We start from the raw sequence: 15,916 nt of genomic DNA on the forward strand, positions 1-15,916 counted from the left end.
GAGAGCATGACTATCTGCAAGCCAGGAGAAGGATCCTCACCAGAACCCAACCATAGTGGCACCCTGATCTTAGACTTCCAGCCTTCAGAACTGTGGAAAATAAATTTCTGTTGGTTAAGCCATCCAATTCTTTGGCATTTTGTTATGGCAGCCTGAGCTGACTAAGACAGTAATGGTTTATTGAATGATTATTTACTGAAATAGAAGAGAATGAACATGTTATGTTTGGCCTAGATAAATCTATGTGGAGATGTTAAAAAAGTGATTGGTTATATACATTTGGGTACCATCAACATATCTAATCAATGATATTGAAACTATGAGAGTAATTTAAAACTTCGAATAATAATAGCTAATACATTTTGGATGCTTCAGTGTGCCAGGAAATATTTTAAGCACTTGATATAGATTATCTCATTAATCCTTACAATAGCTTTGTGGGCTAGAATCTATTGTTATCCTGAGTTTACACATGAGAAAGTGGGATTAGTATTCTTCTCAGTGAAACTGAATCATCCCAGAGAAAAGACCACAGACAGTGACATTAGGGGTCCCCTAGTGAATAATTAAAGCCCTGCCTCCTATACTTACAGTTTAAAACAAGCTCTCCTAAATAGTAACAGATAGCCAAAAATCACCATACATTTCAGAAATCCTCCAAAATGAAATACAAAGACCAAGACAAGCAAATAAGGGGACTGTGCAAAAGAAAGAAAGAAGAGAGAGAGAGAGAAAGAGAGAGAGAGAAAGAAATTAACCTACAGTAACAGAGGTAGAGTGCCTTTGTCTTAATTTATGGCTCAGTATATGGTAACTTTCAGTAAAGTTTCAACGTGTGCTTCACTGAGATGGGTATGTTGCAATTGTTGACAGTATTATTCTATATATATATATCTATTATGTCAAGCGTGTTAATCATGTTATTCAGTTTGTTAATCATGTTGTTTGCATCTTGTCTATCCATCCTAATTTGTTGTCTATCAGTTTCTCAGATGTGTAAATATCCTAGTATGTGATTATTGTCTGTTTCTTCTTGTACTTCTGTCAATTTTCCTTTATATGTTTTAAAGTTTTTATGCTAAATGTACAAAAAATTAGACTGATCTTTAATATTGATTAAAATTTTATGAAGTATCCCTCTTTATATTTAATAATACTTTTTGCTTGGCATTAACATTGTTATTTTGGTTAGTATTAGCTAACCAAATACTCTTTTTCTATCCTTTGACATTTAAACTATCTCTATCCTGTTTTCTATGTATTATTTGTAAACAACATATTGTTGAGTTTTATGTTTTTAGCCAGTTTGGTAATCTTTATTTTAGCTGGTGCATTTAGTTCATTTACATTTAATATAATTAGTGACATATTTGGGCTTAAATCTATCTTACTATGTGCTTTCTAATTTTTCTTCTTCTACATATTAATTTTTCCTTTTCTTCCCTTAATTTGGTTATTGAAATTTTTTTCCATTTTCCTCTGTAATCTGAAAGTCATATATCCTTTCATTATTCTTGAGTTCAAGTTGTTCTTCTCCTATTTTCAATCACTGTTTCATTATAATGAACTGTAGAAGGTAAAGCAAATGAATAGGTTTCAACTTTGTATCAGTTACATTCTAGGCTGCATGAGGTCAGTAAAAATTTAAAGTCAGACCCACGTATATAAAGCTAGGCTCCAATATTTACCTGTATTATCATGGATAATGTACTCACTTCCTTGAGTTTCTTCACTTGTGCACTGAGGTTCATACACCGCTTTAACCTTAAAGTCTATAATAAACTTACGGGGTTGATGTGAAGATAAAGTGAGATAATGCTTGAAAAGCATTGAACACTGATCCTAACACATGGTTAAGCATTAGGTTTCTATTCTCCCCTTTCTTTTTCTAAGCTGCACCTTTGCAAGATTGAAAGAGGATTGCCTGGAATCGTAAAGTCAAGTAGACTTGGAGAGTAAATTATCTTGCAAATGACTGGCCTTGTTTTACATTGCTTCATAGCTTCAAATTCAGAAAGGGACAATGCTGATGTTGGAACCAGGTTATGTATGTGTGTGTATATGTGGGCATATGCTTATGTCAGTTCTTGGCCTCTTGATACCAGGTACGTTCCATATCGCTTCCCTCCTCTGCTCAGTTCTACGGGGTGACTGATACCAGAAAGTTGTATTTCCCAGTGTCTCTTATCAGCTGGTTTCTTGCTAGGTTTGACCAATGGGACACACCAGTGAAACTGTGGGCAGAGAATGGAAGAAGTTAGGTGATTTTTCCATTTCTCTTTGCATCCAGGGCCATCTTTCCAAGTGGCTGTGTCTATTCCATTGCTCTGATTTCTTCTGAGCAGATGTAGTGCATTTCCTACTCCGTGATTTCTTCCTCCGGGCTCTGGTAAACCTCCTTTAATCCCTCTAGTTTGGGGTGGCAGCAGTTTCCTGATGTTGCCAGTCTCTGGGTTGCTTACCTGATCCCCATGTGACTACTCAAGTATTCCATCATCTTTGTAACTAGTCATCTGGAGTAAATGTGCTCTTGTATACTTAGTGTGGCTTCTGTTTTCCTAGTTGGACCATGATTGAAACTATGTAAGTGACTGTGTGTGTGTGTGAGAGAGAGAAAGAGAGAGAGAAACACAGAGAAACACACAGAGAGATTATATTTAGAAGGGAATTAAAGTAGAGTCACCCACTTGAGAGTCTGTGGCTTTCTATGCACTGCCAAAAAGTGGTAGCTGCTAAACTATGAGCCAGTAAGATACTTCGAGGGAAAAAAATTCATTGGAATCACTGAACTTAAGGTACCCACTCAGTGAGGTGTGACACAATGAATTATATGAACATTTTCATAGGTATTCAAACATATAGTTGCTGATTGATTGATGTGATGGTTCTGGAACAATAACCATTATAAAATAGAAAACATTCCCTTTCCTGCTTCGACTATTTCCTCATTCTCTGAAAGAAAATAGAGTTTGCTGTCATCTTAATATCTTCTCTATTGCTAGATAATCCCACGGAAATCCTTGCCACTTAGAGTTGCTCTTCAATGATGCCTGTCCTCTTACTGGGTTAGAAGATCCCAGCAATCACCCCACACCCAGGATTGCTAAAGACCATCATACAGTTAAAAATAGGAATGGGCAGAAAAAAATTGTGAACGTAAATTATTCTGGGAGGATTTTTAAACCTTGGTTTTGCTATTTATAAAATTTTTTCACATTAGAAATATTGAGATCCCTGGTTAAATAAAAAACTACTAAGAGGGATTACACACAAGAATTCCATCTTCTCATTTGAGAGATAGCTCTATTAATTGGTATTTCCCCACCCAGCTGAAGCTGGACTCATGTTTTATTTATCTCACTGTCTGTTTTAGATTTGCACTTCTCTGTTTTGAATGTTGACTCCTGTAATTACTTTGTTACTCATTTGCCAAGAAGAATATTTTTCAGTCTAGCCCTGTGTGCCTATAAAATCTGAAGCAGTTTCTCTAAATATAATGCCCCCTTTGACCCATCACTAGCTTGTGCTTCTTCTTTTCAATGTAGGCCAACGTAGAAGAGTCTTCTCACCCATGTAGAAAGATCTCACCAACAGATTTCATCACACACGTGTATTCTCCTGTGCTTTAGGTGGTTAGAAGGTGAATGCCTATAATATTGCTTCCATGTTTGACTTGCCAAGCAAATTATGTGTCTTCAAAAGGGATAACCTCGTAATGCTGCAAAATGTTTTTTGTTTGTTTGTTTTTTAAAGATTTTATTTATTTATTTGACAGAGATAGAGACAGCCAGCGAGAGAGGGAACACAAGCAGGGGGAGTGGGAGAGGAAGAAGCAGGCTCCCAGCAGAGGAGCCTGATGCGGGGCTCCATCCCAGAACGCTGGGATCACGCCCTGAGCCGAAGGCAGACGCTTAACCGCTGTGCCACCCAGGCGCCCCTGCAAAATGTTTTAAAGTCAACAAATATTTACTGAGCATCTATTATGTGCCAAGCGCTGTGCTAGACATTCCAAGAATATAAAAACTAACCACACAGTACTATGGGGACTATATTAAACAAGTTATCTAAAGCACTTAGCATTGTTCCTGGCATCAATAAATGGTAGTTATTATTAATGACCTGGGGTTTTATATCCAGATCATGGGTTTTTCCTGCTCAAAGGGATCAAGCTGGGACAAGCATAGATGCCACATGACACTGCTCCTGTCTATGCTCTCTTCCCATTTTATCTACTTTAACCTAACTCCTAACTAGCAAAATATCTACTTTATGTATAGACTAGTACTATCATCTATCTACTAACTAACCTATCTACTGTAGCCTTGGTTCCAGCTCCTGCTTTTAATCCCCTTGTCTTAATAATGATAATAGCTAACATTTAACCTGACTTTTTACTCTAGCCTGGTACTATGCTTGTGTTTTATAAGTATTATCTCATTGAATCCTATGCAATAGGTCCTACTGTCCTCCCTTTTTCACTTATTAGAAACTGAAGCTTAGTGAAATTAAGCAAGCTGCCTGCACAGCTGCAAAAGAACCAGGAGAGGAGTCTGGGCAATTTGACTCCAGAGCTCGTGCTCTCAAATGCTAGGCCATGCCTGGGCCCTTGGGCCTTCACCTTAGCCCCACCTGTCCTAATCCCAGGTTGGGATTCTGGACTCCAGTCCTAATAGACTCTTGCAGGCAGGCTGTGGCTTGCTCCCCAGCTCTAGTGCTAAGAACTAGAGTTACATGATTAAGGAGAGGAATAGCAGTCCCGCAAGAAACAAAGGCTCCCTGAGTGGTCTTCCTGGTCACTCCATGTGGACCCTAGAATGAGGAATTTAAAAAAACCCAAAAATGGAGTCCTGGGCTTCATGAGAATGTAGACAGACAGGGAATACACTGGAGATTCACTGTGAAGAAACAGTGTTTTAAGGAGAGGCAAAACATCGCTTTAAAAAATTGGAAGGTGATACGTGAGATCAAAAGCAAATGAGATTCCCTGGGGATGGGAAGAAATAAGCAGAGACCATTGCAAAGCAGCTCTCCTCTCCATCACAGCAGGTGATATAGGTGGCTTCTCAGCTTGCGAATTCTTTTCTGTCTCTGTAAAGACTGTCCACGTTCAGTTGCAGCTCTTGGGGCATTTGCTCTTCCCTCTTACCGCCCCCCCCCTTGATTACCATACAGTACTCACTCAAGCTGTAACCAAGTAAACCCTGAACAGCATTCTCAGCAGGAAAAAAATGTTTCTATCGCAGAGGACATATGGCTTCAAGACTAAGATGGGCTCCATTTGCATTTCTGTTGACAACCGATTTGAAGTGCCCATGAAAAAGCCCTCGGCGTTGCCGTTCTGGTGGAAGTTTGGCTTTGTCTGCCTAAGTATTTCCTTACTCTGTGACTCGCAGTCACCCGATGCAACAGGGAAACCTGCCCAGGTCAGCCTGTTCCTTTCCTTTCCTTTTTCCGGAAGCAATTAGACAATACAAAGATGGATGCCAACAAGTCTCCTTGTTGAGATACTGCCTCTGGCCTCTCCACACGGTAGGCACTTATCTTTCCTCTTTCATTTGGCACCACCTGGCCTCGGTGCTTTGATTCCAAAAATATTTTTTGTTACCATCATGAAAGGTGCCTTACAGATAAAACAAGATGGAGGACATTGCCCTGGCCAAAGTTCTCCTTAAGTAAGGGAATTGTCAGCACTGGGAAAGACTTGATATGATAGTAGCTAGGAGCCTGTCCAGCCAGGGGATGAGTAGACCTGCTATTTGTTGCTTGCAAAGGCACAGGCCCTTTGCACAAGCTGGTCTCCTCCACACATGGGGAACATGACTCCAGAGCCAGCCTACCAGGTTCAAACCCCATTACTCACTGTCTCTAGGACCTCAGGCAAGTTTTTTAACTTCTTATTTAACCTCCTTGATTTTCTCACCTGCATAATGAGGCGTCATGATGGCAGGTCCATTCCAGGGTTGTTGGAAAATAAAAGCAAGAACACTGTGTGGCATACCGTAATAGCATGTAAGTGGTAAGGGTTAAATGACCATATTAATCTTTGCCCTTCCTTCCAATCTCAGCTTAAAGGTCACTTCCTCAGGGAAACCTTCCTACGTCACTTTGCTACATGTTTTCTGAGAAATCTGTTCTTTTGTACTCATATGTCGATGAGTGCAATCACTTGGTATATGTCTGTCCTCTCCACTAGGCGGTAAGCTCCCTTTTATCATTGTACACCCAGCGCCTGACATGGTGTCTGCCACATAGTTCTCAATAAATTTCCGCCAAATGCATGAGTGAACGGCCCACACAGAGAAAGGTTTAAAGCAAGTAAGCTAGTGTTGTATTCAATTCAACAGAAATGTACTGAGCACAAGCTCTGTCCCAGACATTGTGCTTGAAGCTGATCAGGCAGAGATGGAAAAGATGGTTCCTGATTCCAAGAAGCCCTCTGTAAGAGGTCAACAGCCATGTATCAGATAAATCACAGCATACTGGGGTGACACCTATGTAAGTCAGGTGCTAGTCTAACGACAACCAAGTATGGATTTCTGGGGTAATTTTTGCTTTACTACATATTATGGAAGCCTAATTTCTTAGTAATAGATGTAGGCATGGTGGCATTAAGGCCTGTACACACACAAAAATAAGTAAAACAGGATAATCAGAAGAAGTCTAACTGTGGGGTAGAAAACAACAATTTGCATTTCTCTGGAGCTTTGTAACTTTGTAGTTCCACGTCAGTTTCCCTTTATGATCTTTTGGGCCAATGCATAGTTTTCATCACCAATTTGCTAGAGGAGAGAAAAATCTGCACCTTTCTGAAGAACCCAGCGAGGACCTAAGTCCACACTCTTCCTCCTGGACCCCCTGGCCTCCTGTGAACCGGCAAAGGGAATTTGGGTGGTGGGGGATGGGGAGCAGGGAAGATGCCTTCACCTGAGCTCTGAGCTCAGCCTGCCTCAAAGTGTAAAATAAGCCCAAAGCTCCTGGTCACCCTCCCTGCGGGTCTGTGGCAGCTCAGGATCCTGCTTGCACAAATCCTGCTCCTGGCACAGCAGACGTGGTAGGTTTTCCCTCTTGTCGTTGCAGCCCATTAGGCCCCAAAGGCCCTTCTGCAAGGCTTAGCATATTGTCCTCATCATGTTGGGCTGCTATAACGAATTACACCGTAGAGTGGGCGGCTTAAACAACAATTTCTATCTCACAGCTCTGGAGACGGGGAAGTCCAAGATCAGGGTGCTAGTATGGCTGGTTTCTGAGTGATATCTTATTTCTGGGTTGCAGATCGTCTGCTTCTCGTTGTATCTTCACAGGGTGGAAACAAAGTGAGCCGGCTCTCTGGTCCCTTTTTATGAGGCCACGAATCCCATTAAGGAGGGCTCTATTCTCACGATCTAATCACTTCCCAAAGACCTCACCTAATATCACCACATCAGGATTAGGTTCCAACATGTGAATTCTGGGGGTACACGGACATTCAGTTCATAACACATATATTCCTCATTCCTGAAGTGGGGGTGTTGGAGGGCCACATAGGCACATTCCTCACCAATAAGGCCTCAGCCCCAAGAAGGAAGTCCGAGCCACCCCACTCCCACCTGGAAAAGGGGTAACTTCCTCCCAAGACTCAGTCCCCAAAGGTCAGGTACTTTGGGTTTCTACTCTTTCTTCAGGGACTTTAGTTCCAGGAATTGTAGAATTTAACTGTAAGCTCCAAAAATCCTCTCTAGCGTTTCTCCCAGAAGGCCCAAGTGTGCTATACAAATGGAATCCCAGATGCCTTCTCAATATCCCGGAGTTCCTCAGGGGACAAACTTAGCTCAGATTGCTCTTGGGACGCTATCTTTAAATGAGACTCCTCTTTTCCTTTCACTGATGCCACAAATTCCTACCATCTCTTCCCTGTTCATTATTTAAATATGCTTAGAGTCTGCCCTCTGACAAGTATTGGACTGGTGGCAAGCTGGAGGTGCCCAGATCTGTGCCCTCCTGACCCCAGCCAATTCCTGCCGCGGTCTGCTCACCAGGGAAAGCGCGCCCCTCAGTGTCACTCTCCCCAGGCCAGGAAGCACTCAACAAATGCCCCACCACAAGATGACAGGCTCCCCACCATAGGTGCCAGACTCCCCTCCTTTGTCTCATCGTCGTGCTCGGAGCTGCTGTGGCCAAAGTGCAGAGTCTGGCACCTGAGGGGGAACAGGGGGGCTCTCGGCAGCCAGCCTACCTGTCAAGTGCTTCTGGGATTAGGAGTGCCCACTGCCAACACTCCCTCTGAAAGAACTTGATGGGTGGGCGTCCTGCCAAGAGGCAGAGCTCAAAGCCCTTCTGTGCCTGTGCTTCTCAGACCCCCAACTGGCTACTTAGCTATTTGGCCAGATACCAACTTCTCCAGCAGTGTTTTTGAGCCCCACCCATCTTTGGCTTGGCTGGATTCAGCACACTCGCTATCAGATACTATCAATTTTCCTTCATATGTATGAGGCTGACCCTGAAGCAGTTTGTTGGGTTGGGTCCATGTCTTTCCACTATCCTAACTGCCCCCTCTCTCTCCTCACAAACGATTTTGATGATACAAGGCTGGTTTTGTTCTTTTAAAACAAAGCCTCTGTTCTGGGTGGATGTTCCAAGTCAGAAAGCCTGGTTGTGTTTATCCCAGGCCATTGGCTGGGCATTCACATGCTTTTTGTATTTGGTAAGTGACAGTATTTGCAAAAGCTGATTGCCACAGCAGGCGGAACAGAGACAAGACTAGCAAAAACATGTGTCGGTAACATATGCTGTAGCCTTTTCTTCTTTGCTGGGAGGACTGACACTTCCTACAGGAAGAAGTAATTATTTTGCATGTGCATAGATTACACTGGAATGAAAAAGGGAGGGGAGGGTCTGCTGCTTTATACATAAAAGAAGAAATCTCTCTCTTTCTCTTTCTCTCTCTCCCTCTCTCTCTCTCACACACACATATGTTCCTCACACTCACATGCATACACACAGGTTAACTCGCTTTACTTTTAGACATCGCTTCCTTGAAAAAAGTAGATGTCCTAAAAACTGGAAGTCTATTATTAGCAGAAATGTCTTTTCTAGGAGAGAATAAAAGCATCATCTTGGGAGTTAAACAAGCCTGTGTTCAACTCCTAACTCCCATAGACTGTGTGACCCATAGAAACTTATTAAAGTTCTAAACTTCATCTGCTGCTGATGGACTTCATTTTCACTTTGTGTTGAGGATGAAACTACAAAACTCATGAGGAAAGTATCTCAAGTAGGCTCTAAGGAGTGCTCTTCTTCCCCTCCCTGCGTCAGCTCGCCAGGAGGACCAGCGATGGTAAGTAGCCCTGACGTTAGACTTCACTTGCATCTTCATTGATGAGTGGAAGCCATGGGGGGCTCTGGGCAATTCCAGAAGATTCTGGAACCACTTGGAACCTCAGACTTCACTTCATGTACTTTTGGGCAGCCACAAAGAATAAGTCTGCAAATGGGACTCAGGGAAGCAGATCCAAACGGAGCTCAGATTCCTGCCCTTCAAATTTTTTGCCTTGGTCATTTGGTGGAAGTTCAAAAGAACCGGGTGACGCATGTTGGGATGGAGCCGGCAAGGGCCTCTCATGTCTTGCTGTAGGCTGAGAAGTTCTGGCACCAGCACAGCCAACATTTGATTCATTACTCCGTCTTCCCCAACCCTCTTTCCCACCCTCAACCTGGAATCGTTCTGCACTGTATGTATTAGCGTGAGTGTCTCCAGCTGCTTTACACATTCCTTAGTGTGGCGTCTCTCTGAAATGTCTCACATATACCTGTTGTTGTAATTTACCACCAAGATCGCTCTAAGATGACAACAAAATAGTCGTTCCATCTCCCTTGACTGAGAGTCACACGTTAGTAAGGGTTGCATAAATCTGCGCTGACCGAATGATGACAGCTCCCATGTATGAACCACATACTCTGTGCTAGGGATGGGGCCACGCACACATTTAGATACTTCACAACAATCTTCGGGGATTCTTTCAGCCATGTTTTACAATTGAATGGTAGCAATGTTAAATCACTCGCCGGATGTCACCAAGCTGGGAGATGGAGGATATGAGACTTGACCTCTAGTCAGCACATCTTCAGAGCCCAACATTTTACTGTGACCCTATACTGAGTGAATGAATGGATGAATGCTAGAGCTTGACAGAAATTTATCCACATTTCCATATCTGGCACCCTGGATCTTTGCTATGTCTTCCCCACAGTTTCAGCCCTGCTCTTCCCCTTATGTAGGAGAAACTCTTATCCTCATTTCTATGAGTCGGTGGCCACCGTATTCTCCACTGCTTCTAACTGGGTCCCCATTTTCCTCCCCTGTACCCAGCACCTTCATGTTGTCAGCACTGAGCTCCATAGTACCCCACCAGTGAGACACTCTGAGGGAGTGGAAACATGCCCCCAAACAAAAACCCAGAAGCTGGAGCCTGGCTGCCAATCTCTACAATGCCAACCTCCTACCTGCCTGCTTCACCTGCTGTAGTTGTACAAAGACCTAGAGGAACACTTTTGCTATAGGACCTTCTGCCCCCTAGTGCTCACCATTGTTTTTGCGCCCTCCAAATCCTTCCTTCTGCCCTGGAACTGGAACTTCCTGTCCACGCTGCCATCAGACCTTTCCCCTAGCTGCCCCTCTCAAGTGGGCACGCCCAGCTCCAGATTCCAGCTCTCCCTGATCTGATCTGCTCTGCACTCCTGCAATTAACCAGGACAGGCCCAGAGTGCCTCCAGACATAGCAGACCCCATCTAATCCACCCCTTATTTGGATGGAGGCCGAGGGAAGTTCAGGGATTTCATCAAGGTCAAAGAGTAAGACGCCGGCCAGAGCTAGAACACAGGGGTCCAGGGCCTGGTTCAGCATCTTTCCAACATACTATGCTGCCTCCTTCTCCCCCTCTGTCTGTATTTTCCTCTTGCTTTCCTTTTCTCCCTCACCCACACCTTTTTAATTTAAGTTTTAACATCTGTTCTCTCTTAGTCCATTATTTCTGTGACATTTTATATTATGTTGAATTTCCATTTCCACTTAAGACCCATCCATTTTTCTTCAAAAACACATTTTGAATCTGCTTTTAAAATTTTTTATATAACTTCTTAAAAATTCAGCTTGATTCTTTCATTCTAGCACCTTTCTTGGCTTATCTTTCCTGCCTCCTAAGCAGCAGAGATTATTCTCTGCCTGCGTGTGGTTTTGTTCCTCCTATTATCCGCACCACTATCGTATCAGGCCTGTCATCTAACAATCCATTTTTGCTCATTATTTGCAAAACCCATATTTTTTTAATGCAAATGAGGAAACCTATGGTTTTAGTTTAATTCCTTATTTTATATTGGGGGAAAAGCCCTTTTGCTGGTACTTTTACTGATTCTGTTGCAGAAAGGTCACAGAAGGGGAGAGGACAGGAGAAGGGAACAACACATTACATGTGAAAGTGCCTCATGCTCCACATTTCTGAGATTATGGACTGAACTTTTATTCACAGGGTCATCTGCAGAGAGCACTGCGTTAAGAGTCAGGCTTCCCGTCTTGGGCCTGCCACCTCTGACTGTGTAGTTCTAGCCTTAGGAGAAATCAAGAAACAGTCAAGTCCTTACTAAGGTATTGGGCACAGAGACCCAAGTCTCCTGCGAGGAAACAAGTACAAGAATAGAAAGGATGACAGCTAGTATTTAAGGAGCCCTAATAACCTACTAGGTATTGGGCCAAATACTTTACATTGATTAGCTCCTTCATCTCTCTCAACTTCCTGCGGGCTCTCTTCTCATTCCTTCCATTTCACAGCTGAAGCAAGCAAAGCTTAGAGGTTAATGACTCGGCCAGTCTTACACAGCTAGTGTAGACAGCGTTGGAATTCGAGCACAGGAAAGCTAGCGGCTCCAGAGCTGGTGTGTCTGATGATACAGGAATATTGGGGGAGACTTGTTTTTACCACATTTTGCCATACTTTGGAGTTAAGATGAGCTCAAGGGGCCAAAACCCTGGAGGATCTAAACTTCACATTACCAGAACTCTGCCAATTCTTTCAGACCCAGCCTTTTAAAGTAGCATTATTGTAGGTGCACCTTGGTGGCGCAGTCGGTTAAGCATCCGACTCTTGGTTTTGGTTCAGGTCATAATCTCAGGATCTTGAGATCGGGCCCTGTGTCAAGCCCAGTGTGGAGCTCCGCACTCAGTGGGGAGTCTGCTTGAGATTCTCTCTCTCCATCTGCCCATCCCTCCCTTGGGTGCACTCTTTCTCTCTCAAAAAGTAAAATAAAGTAGCATGATTGTAATCACAATTCTAAAACTAATTTTTTCAGATTGCACTTGTCAGGATTTCTAACTTCAGCACTATTGACATTTTGGGCTGAATGATCCTTTGTTGTGAAGGGCTGGGCTGTCCATTGTGGGATGTTTAGCAGCCTCCTTGGCCTCTACCCACTAGAGGCCCAGAACACTCCCCATCTGTTACCTTCTTTCCTTTCTTCCCAGAATCATGAAATCACGACCATCAAAAATGTCTCCAGACAACTGCCAACTATTCCCCAGGTGGCAAGATCTCACCCCCCACCCAGTTGAGAACCACTCTGTTAGACATCACCCAAATCATCAGTCCTGACTTATAGTTTTATAAATGCAACGACTGTTTCACATACTCTTGCCCCTGAGCTTAACCAAAATGTTCTTGCCACTAGGAAGATGGGGAGATAGTGTGCAGAGCTATTGGCAACTATTTCTCTTCCTTCTCACAAATTCTCCTCAGAGAATCACTTAATTCTTGGCAACCTCGTGTTCTCTACATATCTTTTTCTCTCTTCTAACTTCTTCCCAATTACCTTAATGAGTCATTTTGTTTCTCCCGTTCTTTTCCTTTTTCCTCTCCCTCTTCACTCCTGTAGGAGCTAAAATAGAATCCTAGCCATTTCAGATAAGGATTAACTATTCTACTGTTGATAATCTCCTTTCCAGGAAAAAGGAAAGACAGGAATTGGGTGAGATAAAAACCTCCCATCATCAACTGTTAAGATTCTCAAAAGTGGACAGATGTCCCTTTCAAAACCTATAGAGATTTTCTTCTGCAGCTTCATTTTTCATTGCAAGTCTCTGCTTTTCTAGGAACTAGCATATTCTTAGCCAACCTATACATCATAATTAAATTTTCAACAATATTGGCAATGATAGCCAATATTGAGCACTTACTATATGATGGGGACAAGTGGCTTTCCAAGCATTATCTTAGTTCATCAGCGCAATTTAACTAAATTATTTGGAATTGACATCATGCCCGACATCAAGTTAAAGGTTTGCATAATCTAACCATTGTGGACATTTGAAGAGCTTAAATGATTTTCCCAAAGTCAGGAAAAGCCAGAACGAGGACTCAAGCCCTGGTCATCACCATTCCACTAAATTCATCGTTCCTCATTTTCCTCTCGATTTCTAAAAATAGTGTAGTATTGACTTTTTCTATCTTTTCTATAGATAGTTACATAGTATATTTTAACCACATTCTAGAAAAATGGATTATTGAGAAAATCTGGGGGATGTCTCAATTTATGATAGTCCTAGAGCAGAAATGCAGTGTGAATTTGAAATACCCATGTTCATCAATATAATTTTGTAACATAAGCTCCCTTAAAATGAAGATTTTTTTTTCCCTATTGAGCGAATGCTTAATACAGACAATTGTGGGATCGATGCTAGTTCTATTTGAAACAGTATCTACTGATTCTTGAAGGGTCAAAATACTTAGGAATAAGCCATTTTCCCCAGTAGCTGAGTCGATTTGTACAATATCTAGAAGAAGGGAGTGAAGGCAAATGTAATGCAGTGCCTTAAACAAAGAGTTACCCAAAAAATCAATAAGGCATCTTTTGTTTTATCAAAGATGTAGTTCACACATAGAATTTGTGTAGAGCAAAGCTTCTGCTTTTATACCAACTCCTGTTATGAAACCTGATGAACATTCCTCTAGTAAAGAAACAATGTTAGACCGAGTGAAAGCACTTTGTAAGGAAGGGGGATGTCAGTAACCAGGCATGCGGGACTGGGGTGTAGAGCTGAAAGTGCTTTGAGGCATCTTCAGTAACTTTTACGTCTTTGACAAAATGCCTCCCCTGTCTGTAACTTTCTCTCTGTGGTCAACTTCATCCTCATTCTTCCAGTGTCGTTTAGAAAAAGATCTCTAGCGCTAACGTGTTCCCTAATTTTTCCAAGCGAATGCCCTTCCTGCGTGGCCTGGATATTTCTCATTTACTATACCAAGGTGAGAATGATGTACTCGGACAACAAATGCTGCCAACACAAGTGAAAACTCCTGCATATCTTCAGCAACTACTCAGGTTTTCCCAGGCTCCGAAATGACAAGTCTTTCCATTGTCACATTTTTTTCTATCAAGTGTCTACCTTATCTACTAAAGATGAAAAGGGAGATCACAAACATTGTCAATGGCTAGCAGTTTCCAATTCATCCTCTCATTTATTTCTCAGCAGCCCTCCAAGTTAGGTATTATACCCACTTCACAGATGAAGGAACTAAGTCTGAAAACAACTACATGACATGCCTAGCAAATGAAGTAGAACAATGGGACTTTGGACCCAGGTCTATCTGAGTTGGGCGCTCTTATTTTTTTCAGTAGTATCGTGCTGCTCAAGGTCTTTTTGAAAACACAGAGGGGGTTTTAACTTGGAGAACCAGGGAGTCATGTTCTCAGACACATCAAATTCTCTTGAGTATGTGTTTAAAATGAGTATTTCCAGGAAATTCAAATCTATGGGAATGGGGCTCGGGAATCTGCATTTTAACATGGACCTCCAAAGCATCCCCATTCACGTTCAAGTTTGAGAATCATTAGATTGGAGTTCAGGAATGGACTTCGGGGTCTGTGAATTGCATTCAACCTTTTGTGCAAGTGTTGTGTGTACATTATTTAGAGAATATCTTTCATTGGATTCTCAAAGGGGGCCTGGACCCCGAAAAGACAAAGAACACCAGCTGAAAAAAAAAAAGAAATTGGGATTGTGTCTTGTCATTTTCTAGTTTTTGATCAGCTGCGGGGAATGAGAAATTGTTAAGTCAGCTTGAAGTAGAGGTCTTTTTTCTATGTGTGCTCCCCCAGCCCCACACCTATCCTTACCCCACCTTGCCCCACACCCCCTGGCTGGGGTCCTTCTCTGTCCCTACTGGAACCAGCTCCCACTGCCATCTTAAACACAGCAGGAAACTCCCTATTGACAGAATTACTTCTAACTCAGATGATGCAGAATGGCCTGTCCTCTTGTCTACATTAACTGCACCGAGTTAGTTGACTTGGTGACCCAAGTTGTCTAACATTTTACTGTAAACAGGATACCATTTATGTGAAAGAACGCGGTTACCGTATTTCTCTGTCATCTGCAGTCTGCAGAGAACAAAAAACAATGGTAACCTGACCCTTGGGCAAAATGCTAATGGCTACATAATTGACTTAGCAGATAATTATAAAACACAGTTCCGTATTAAAACACAAAAGATGTAATTATTGCACTTTATAAACTAATTAATGAATACTAACTCAATTCAATAATTAATAATTCATTATTTAACCTCTAATTAAATGATCATCCTTCCTTTCCCTGCAAACTTGCTGGTGGCTTAATTGCTCTGGGCCAAATATACAAGAGAGCTATCCTTCTCCGTTAATTAAACAGTGCAGAGATTTGAAATCATTGTAACAGAGAGAATTAGGGAATTTAAATTGAAGTGTAGATATCCCCCGCTTTTCGAAAGTTCACTTTATGCCACCTCGCCTTTACAAAAGACCTACATTAGTAACTGTGCTTTCTAACCAAAAGAAATCTAAAGAGGATTTTTGCTTTTACAAAAAGAGGCAAAAAGTGGAAACAGCACTCAGCGTCTGCCTTGCAGGGAGCCTGTA

The sequence above is a fragment of the Ursus americanus genome, chromosome 18, assembly GCF_024610735.1.
Source record: "Ursus americanus isolate L20-20 chromosome 18, mUrsAme1.1.p, whole genome shotgun sequence".
Taxonomy (NCBI): domain Eukaryota; kingdom Metazoa; phylum Chordata; class Mammalia; order Carnivora; family Ursidae; genus Ursus; species Ursus americanus.